The following is an 8,838-nucleotide window of genomic DNA, read 5'->3' as shown; positions in this document are numbered from 1 at the left end:
AGTAAAATCTAACACTGTTAAGAAAACATAAACAAAATTTGCATCTCGACTCATTTTTAGGTCGACTATTCTCTCATAAACACGTTATAATTTGAAAATTCATATTACAAATTTATATACCAAATCACCAAGATATACCATGGATAGACGAGTGTTGATTATTTAAATGGCTAGGAAGATATTTTCGAGAATTGAAGATCGACACAATCTAGATAACGTTGTTCCACGTTTTCCAAGTTCATAACGATAATTAGTTTAGGATTTCACTCAATCGGTTCTTAAATTTTGTTGGATCTTATCTTAAAGAAGCCGAATTCATTATTTGTTCTGTTACTTTTCAATTTAAAATTATCTTTAGACTTACGTATTGAAGTTCTCCCAATAATTATCGTGTTACAAGATACAATGTTATTAGAATTATATCAGATTAGAAAATCAGAATTAATTCGAAATTTTTTCACCTCAAAAAAGCCGATTTACCTCTAAATATTTTATTAATTTAATTTTTTACTATCTGTTCGGCCCCTTTTGATTATTTTAACTCAGAATTCTTTATTTAAAATTAATGGTTGTATATGATATGGGATGGAAGACGAAAGGTAAGATACTAACGGTTTCACGCTCTCAACATCAAAATCGTAATTGCAATAATGTCTTATTAGGTAAGATTTGCCGTTTAAAATGAATTCTATAGAATAAGCAGCAGCCCTTGATCAATTTTGTTGGCATTGTAAAAGCTTTGGGAAACAACAAAAATTAAATAGTATATTTGCTTAATTATATAATTATAATAAAACTCAGGATATTTTAGATTCGTAATATAAATTTATTTAATTAATAGAGACACGTTCAACAACACATGTGATATTTCAATGAATACACGAAATACTAAAATTTCATGTGAAAACCAAGTTTTGCACAATCTACGTGATGTATTTGTCTCTATTTGGTTGTGATTTGAATTATTACACAACAAAATAAGAAGACAAAACAATAACTTTTAAAGGAACTGATAAGTGTGTTTTTGTATTATTAGATTTGATAAATTATGGCCAATTGAGTGATTTCTACCTAGTTTAGTATAATTATATCAATTGTAGGAAAAACTCGAATTTGGCTACAATTGACGAGAAAAAAGGGCAATTTGAATTAATTTGGAGTTGGTTTGAAATAATTAAAGACTAGTCGGATTGTACAAGAGTGATAAAAGTATTAAGAGAGCTGTCATAAGAAAATCGGAAGTTTCGTGGTGGAATTCGATATCTGAAAAGTTTAGGGATTGAATTACAAACTTTTGAAACTTAAGACAGACCAATTTCGAATGGTTATGAATTTTTGGAGACCAATTTGAAATATTTTAAAAGTTTCAGCATCAAAATGGAAGTTTATGGTGAAAAAAGACCATAACTGGACAGGCTTGAAGAAAAGATCCACATCGCACAAAAAATCAGATTTGGGGACCAAATTGAATTAATTGGGAAGATCAGGGAGGATATCGCGTTCAACCGTGTTTCTGTGTTAAATATATGATATGGTTTGAATCATATTCTCGTAATAATAGGTAGAACATACTCAATTAGTGCGTAAATCACGATATTATGAAATTGGGTCCCTGCATATCAATTCATATCGTCTCGACAAAAAATTCGTGCTCTATTGCTTGATTTATTATATCAACTCATATAGTCTCGACACAATGCCGACAACTTTCTATAATTTTCTGAGGTAGATCTTTAGATCATTTTTTTGACTTAGTTGTTTCACACTGATAAATATGACCTACTTTGTCACAACCAAACAAAGATCAAGTGGTTTGGCCTTTAGGGCGTAACAAAAGTAGGGTTTTCAAATATTGTGGGTTCCAGGTGCAATTATAACCTTGAAATTTTAGATGTCAACAGTCGCAGAGTCCATTTCACGTGCAGTTGAACATTATTAGATGCCATTTTCATGAAAATGACAGCTTGGCCTCGTTGCTGATGAATACCGACGTCATATGCCCACAAGTTGGGGACTTTTGGTATCGTCGATTGGGCAAAAAATAATAAAAAAATTAAAAAATTAAAATAAAAAACAGTCGTTTTTGACTGAAAGATCCAAAGATAATCAATTAACTTTGAAATTGGTTGGTGAGTTGGCTCATAAATATTGTTATTAGGGGGCAATAATATGAAGCTGGTAACATCAATCTTTATTGTTATTATAGATATGAACATAAATTGCACAATATACAATGCAATTCATCTCAACTATGCCCTTGTTTGAGCCCTATTTTAAGGGAAAAATTAAATTTTTAAATGGTATGTTAATGGAAAATATGTGGTTAAAAAATTAGAAAAAGTTTTAGATTTGCGTGTAATATTATGTTATGAAAGGATATGTAATTGAAATGATGTCAAAACACTGTTAAAAATGAATATTTTCTAAAGAAAGGGTTTCAAACAGGGGCTATATATTGAATTGAAATAAAATGAATATGAGTCAAAAATTAAAATTTTAGGTTTCAAACGATAATTTGAGTTAAAAAGGACTTGATGTCGTGAATATTCATAAGAGAATAATAGTTTTAATTGCACATACAAAATATAAATTAGAGACAACAAGAAGAAAATCTGAGAAAAAGAAAAAGAATTGAAAAAGCTCTCACTAGAGAAGAGCCAAAGAAATCTCTTAGACGTATATTCCTCTGGGTTATTGATATCTGATTTCATTATTTGGGCCAACGAGTCAAATTTATGCGACAATATAAATAAATAAATAAATGAATATCCAGTCCACTGGGACACTGCAAAAGTCCATCTTGTGTTGCGTATTCTGACTTAATTTAGTATTTACTCTTTGTACAATTGGACCACACTACCAAGTAAGTATGGATGGTTGTTGATTGGGGCTTTGACCACGTAATGCTAAAAATAGTATTTAAATGAACTATGAATTGAATAAAAACTTTAGGTTCAAGCCCTTTATACAACAAGGAGGCTGCAGAAGTCGATAGATTACTCACATGGTGGGTCCCATGTGATTGATAAAATAAGAGTTATGCTTTAGAACTCGGGATAAAATCCCGACTTCCGTTCTAGGGTCGAGGTGTCCCGACTTCCGTTCCTGGGTCGAGGTGCTTCCACCTCGACCCTAGATCTTCACACACGTGAGGCCCGTGCTTTTACATCGGCAGCACCTTGGCCCCTAGATGGAATCCTGGGATTTTATCCTGGGATCTTTAACATTTTTCATAAAATAATGTCAAAAAATCATCCACTCATTCCATGTTATGTGTTGTTTGGTCAAATTCTGTGCAAAGGACTTTTGTATATACAGCTCAGTTCAAAACTTTATTTACCATAAGTTTTTCTTCTCGTATTACGTATTAAACGTGTTGTGCAGGGGTGGATGCACGTGGTGCAGTCAGCTGAACCACAAAAATTTCTGGAATTTTTTATCTTAAATTTTTTGACCCTTTTCCTTGTTTGCACGAGTTTTTCCTTTGAAATTTCGACTTCAAACTTTTCTCAAGCTTCAAGTCTCACTCCTTTCTTCAGGATCTAGATATGTCATTTTTTAAAATTAATTTTATTGAGGTATATGCTTGGAATCATGCAGTATTGAGCATTTCTACAAACTTATTTGTTAAAAAAATGTTTTCGTGCTTTTTACTTCATAAATTAAATTCTTAATTTATAATTTTACAGTGTCATTACGTCTTCTATTAGTTTTTCTATTTAAATGTTTATTTTTAGTATGTTTATCCATTATCATGAAATTCATAATGTAAATATGTAATTTCGGTAATTGTACTTTTTTTAAGACAATTTTGTCAATTTCAAGTTTTGATTTTAATCACACTTCCAAAGTAAGCAATGACTTTCTCAAGCTTAGTGGTTTTAAATTTTATTTGAAAATTATAATTCATCGTCGAATTTTTATTTTTAAGGAACTTGTTGTTTTCTATTATGATCTAAATAAAATTGGAACTTTTTCATTTGCCTATTGAAATTGATTTTACTTTTATAATTGAAATTATTATTTGGAATATCTTAGCATTCATTTATTTATTGAATTTCATGTCAGGCAATTATGAAAAATAACTGAATAATCATAAATTTTAAATAGAGTAAAATATTGGTAAAACTAGGGATGACAATAGGTCGAGCAGAGCCGACTTGGCCCTTTAACCCACAAGCTCTGCTCGTTGCTCGGGTGCGAGCTTGTGGGATTGAGCCCCCTATTCGGTTCGGGCTCGGGCTCAGGCTTGGGCTTGTCACTTGACTAACCCTTGCCTCCCACGAGTCGAGTTTTAACGAGTCGTTCAACCTGTTTGACATCCCTAAGTTAAATGATGAGCTCGAGCTGTCCACGAGTCGAGTTTTAACGAGCCGCGCGACCTGTTTGACATCTCTAGTTAAAACAAGTGTTTAAGAGAAAAATACTATTTGAAAAAATTATTTAAAATTTAATTTTTGACACTACAATAAAGAATGTCCGGCTCCACTACTATATATGTTAGGTGTTTGGTGGGCTTTTTGGCCATGCATAACAATGTGTTAATTATTTTTCCGTTGTAGGTAAAAGTTGAAATATGGATGACAAGTGATTTTGGGATTAGTTAATATAAATTATTTTCGTCACTGAAAGTAATATATCAGATGCTATTTTACTCGCCCAAGATGAAGACCTTGCTTATTCGGCGGAGAAAAAGTCCCCTTGAAGTCCGACAAGTCAGAAACCACAATTTGAGGGATGTCAATTTAGTTTCGGACTGGCTAGGGGACCAACCCGAAAACCATGATTTGAGGGGTAGGTTTGATTTTCATGGAAAATCTCTTGTAGTTGACAAATCGAATCAATTTGAACTAACTCAAGTGGGTTTATTCTTCTTATTGGTTCGATTTCATCCAATACGAACTTTTGGTTCTTTTGTCGATCAGGTCAATTTATTCCTTTCGTCGGTTCGATTTTAAATCGAGATTTCATCCAATATAAACTATCAATTCCATTATCAAGTCGTGTTTGAACTTGACCCATGCCCGCCCTTAGGATCAAGTGCTTATGATCAATTACACTCTACAAGGAAAAAAAATAAGATTTTTAAAGGGAAAATAAAACCTTATCAATAGGTGAGCAAATTATTCACTTCAAAAGCATATTAAGCCTATCTAATGCTAGTTATGAACCCTCCAAAAATTATTTTGAAAAAATTAGAGGATATGCTTTCAGCCTTCCTCTGGATCGTGATGCGGGAAGTTGTGCTTGCCATTTGAAGAAGCAAATATTGGAGTTCGTATATAACAAGATGTGTGGACGCTTTTTTAGTTACAACTTGCAATAGCGGTTCAATCTATAGAACTCCTTATGGAATGAACTTTTACTTGACAATATTGCGTTGTTATGGAAATTTTCTGAAAAAATTGGCTAGGTTAATCATTACGATGAATTTGTATGAGCCAATCTTCTGTAAACTAATGATAAAAGCTTGCGTTGGAGTCATTTTGAAGCAAATTTTTAGCCAAATTAAAGTTGTTATACCAGTGTTTTGTCATAGAGGGAGATATAATTTTTAACTAAATTAAGTGAAAGTACCAATGTGCCCTCCACATAAAATCCATCTCCTTTAAAACATGGCAATTTTGATAATTTGCAATATGTGCAGTCAATAATTACTGCAAAAGTGGACCCCACCTACGTGTCAAACGGTAGAAAAATGTAGCTCCCGTGGTTTACGATGCTTGCCACAATCAATCAATGGCACTCAGCTCACCAAACAGTCTCCTCTTTTCCCATCTTTTAACTATAGATACAAAAAATAAAATAAATAAAAAATAAAAAAATTTAATAAAAAAATCATAAACCACAGTCTACGAACTTGAACCCACTGAAAAAAAAAAAAAAAATGCTCTCACGACTTTTATAACTATCTCGACCTATTCAATTAAATAAAGTGATTTGTGTAATACTATTTAACAATATTGGTGTTACAAAATAAATTTAAATGATACTAAATACCTTTAAATGTGACGTACAACTAAATGAGTCTCATAATTCCACCTAGACTGATGTGTTGTAGCACTAATGGTGTTAGATTGCACTATTCTTTTTATTTCCACTTCATATATGCATTAAACAGTTGCTCATCAAATAGCTCTGCTCCATGTCTCCACTTGGATATGGTAATTGGTATTGTCGATCTCAACCTTTTCCTTCTTCAATTCCCTCGAACTAGATCTCCACTTAAAAAAAGTGCCAAACAACGATTCCATCTCCTCGAGTGTTTTACCCCTATTCTTGAGAAATAAAGTATATAAAAACAAACATCCGACTGCAGCAATCCCTGCATACAACAAGAAAGTCCCGCCAATTGAGATGCCATTGTACAAAATATAAACGTCATTGAAAGTAACCCACTTGTGACCCGATTCACTGCCACTCCCTTACTGCACCCTTGGGCCCTTAGCTTCATTGGAAATAATTCTGACTGTAGAACCATGCAATTGGACCCATCCCAATTGAGAAAAGGCCACATAACACAAAATAGAGGTAATACACAGTTATAGCCCAAACAAGCTTATGTTCCGAATGATCAATAATTTTCAGCCCAGATCCTAGGCCGACTAAAGATAAAATCATCCCGCCGACACTAAAGATTAGCAACGGCCGTCGTCCGATCCTGTCTAGAAAAAATACGGTCACTAGAATAAATATTGTTTTTGTGAATCCTACGGCCACTGTGGCGAGTGGTTTATCTGTGTCTCTAGTTATACCAGCCTTTTCAAAGATATCTGGGCTATAGAGAACCATTTATTCTATGCCACCTGATTGCTGGAAAAAGTGGGTCCCCAAGGTGCAAATCAAAATGTGGCAGACGGCCAGTGCAAATCAAAATCAGTCCGTTTGATTTCGTTATTTTCCTAATTATTTTGTAACTTCATTTTCTATTATTGAAATTTCACCAACAATTTTGAGGAGATTCAAATATATCAAGTTAGCACCTCAGAAGTCTGTTGCCAACGTCGGAGATCTCAACAAGGCCTTTTGTTTTAAGGGAACCCATTTAAAGTGGTGGAAGAGCAAAGTTCTATTTTACCTTAGCCTTCTCAAAGTCTCTTACGTTCTTACTAAAAAGAATCCAAACAAGGTCTTTACCGACAATATGAACGGAGAGGAACTTCAAACTCATTAAGGGGAGGTGGAAAAAATATAATAGAGATGAATATAATTGTTGGTGTTATATCTTGAATTGCTTAGCGGATAATTTTTTATGATTATTACAATACTACTTACTCCTTTGCAAAGAAAATGTGAAAAGCTTTATAGAATAAATATGATACCAAGGAAGCCGGTGCAAAGAAGTACACTACTAGTCACTTCTTTTGCTAGCAAATAGTGGATAGAAAATCTATGACAGAATAAGCACAAGATTTTCAAATGATTGTGGCAGAAGTTAGATATGAAGGCATCAAAAATTGGGAACAACCTTATTGTGGCTGCAATCATTGACAAATTACCATCATCATGGAGAGTGTTCCAAAAGTAAATGCCCCACAAGCAGAAAGAGACGTTCATGGAGACCTTTATCGCTCGCATCCACGTAGAGGAGGAAGCTAGAGGCCAAAATGCATTGATAACACAAAAAAGCAACGGACATTCTAGCATGAAAGTAAATTTATTTGACGCAAATAATCACTTGCCAATAATTAGTTTTCTAGAATTAATCAGTTGAAATTAAGAAAGAAATATGTGCAAATTTATGGTAAACCTCACATCTGGGAAACCCGAACCAGAAAAATAAGAATAAAGGCCCTCCTTCCCAAAATTAAATTTAAAATGAATTTTTGTCAATGGCAAAATTGGGCATATTGCTTAAAATTGCAGAATTTAGGAAAAAACAGTATGATGAAGGATGGTGTACAAATTCTTGTGCCAATTGACATGTCTACTATGATAAAGATTGATTCAAGAATTACACTCTCTTCGAGGAAGAGAAAACCATCATGCTTGGTGATTCTAGCAAAATCAAGATTATTGGGATTGGTTAGGTTGAACTTAAATTCACATCTAGACGTGTGCTAACTTTGAAAGATGTTTTACAAGCATCGTCAATGAAGAAGAATTTGACGTCAAGTTTTCTTCTGAACAAGTCTCACTTCAAAAAGACTATGAAATCTGATCAATATGTGATTGACAAAAGGTTTATTTGTGGGTAAGGGTTATACTTGTGATGGAATGTTCAAGTTGAATATTGAGAATAATAAAGCATCTACTTTTGTTTTCATGCCTTTTTTCTGTGAATTTTTGACATGCTTGATTATGTCATATAAACAGTAGATAGGTGAAAATCATGAGTAGTTTAAGATTATTCCCAAGACTAAAAAATGATTTCAAAAATTGTGAAATTTGCAATCAAGCAAAATTTACTAAGAGGCCTCATATAAGTGTTGAAAGAAATACCGAATTCTTAGAACTAATTCATACTTATCTTTGTGAATTTGAAGGAATTTTAACTCGTGGAGGGAACATATATTTTATCACTTTTATTGATGGTTTTTCAAAATACACTTATATTTGTTTATTGATTTATTGAAAAATAAAAGTGATGCTTTTGATAAATTCAAAAATTTCCTTCAAGAAGTTCAAAATCAATTCAGTAGAAAATTCAAAAGATTTAGAAATGATAGAGGTCGAGAGTATGATTCTATTGCTTTTAATTTTTTGTTTAGTCTTCGGGAATAATTTATGAGATTACTCCACCAGAGTCATCTGAATCTAGCAGTGTAGCTGAAAGAAGAGTGATTTGACAATGCCATATTCATTGTGTCAGGTGCTCTTTCAAATCTTTGGGGAGAA

The 8,838-nt window shown here is 33.0% G+C and overlaps 1 pseudogene; it reads right to left on the bottom strand.

The window, feature by feature from the left end:
- Positions 1–6,128: 6,128 nt before the first annotated feature.
- Positions 6,129–7,171, bottom strand: LOC111391123 (annotated as a pseudogene).
- Between the last annotated feature and the right edge of the window lie 1,667 nt (positions 7,172–8,838).

Source organism: Olea europaea, chromosome 3 (assembly GCF_002742605.1).
Source record: "Olea europaea var. sylvestris chromosome 3, O_europaea_v1, whole genome shotgun sequence".
NCBI classification, from domain to species: Eukaryota; Viridiplantae; Streptophyta; class Magnoliopsida; order Lamiales; family Oleaceae; genus Olea; species Olea europaea.
The sequence above is the reverse complement of the archived record's forward strand: the minus strand, read 5'-3'. Positions and strand labels throughout refer to the sequence as shown.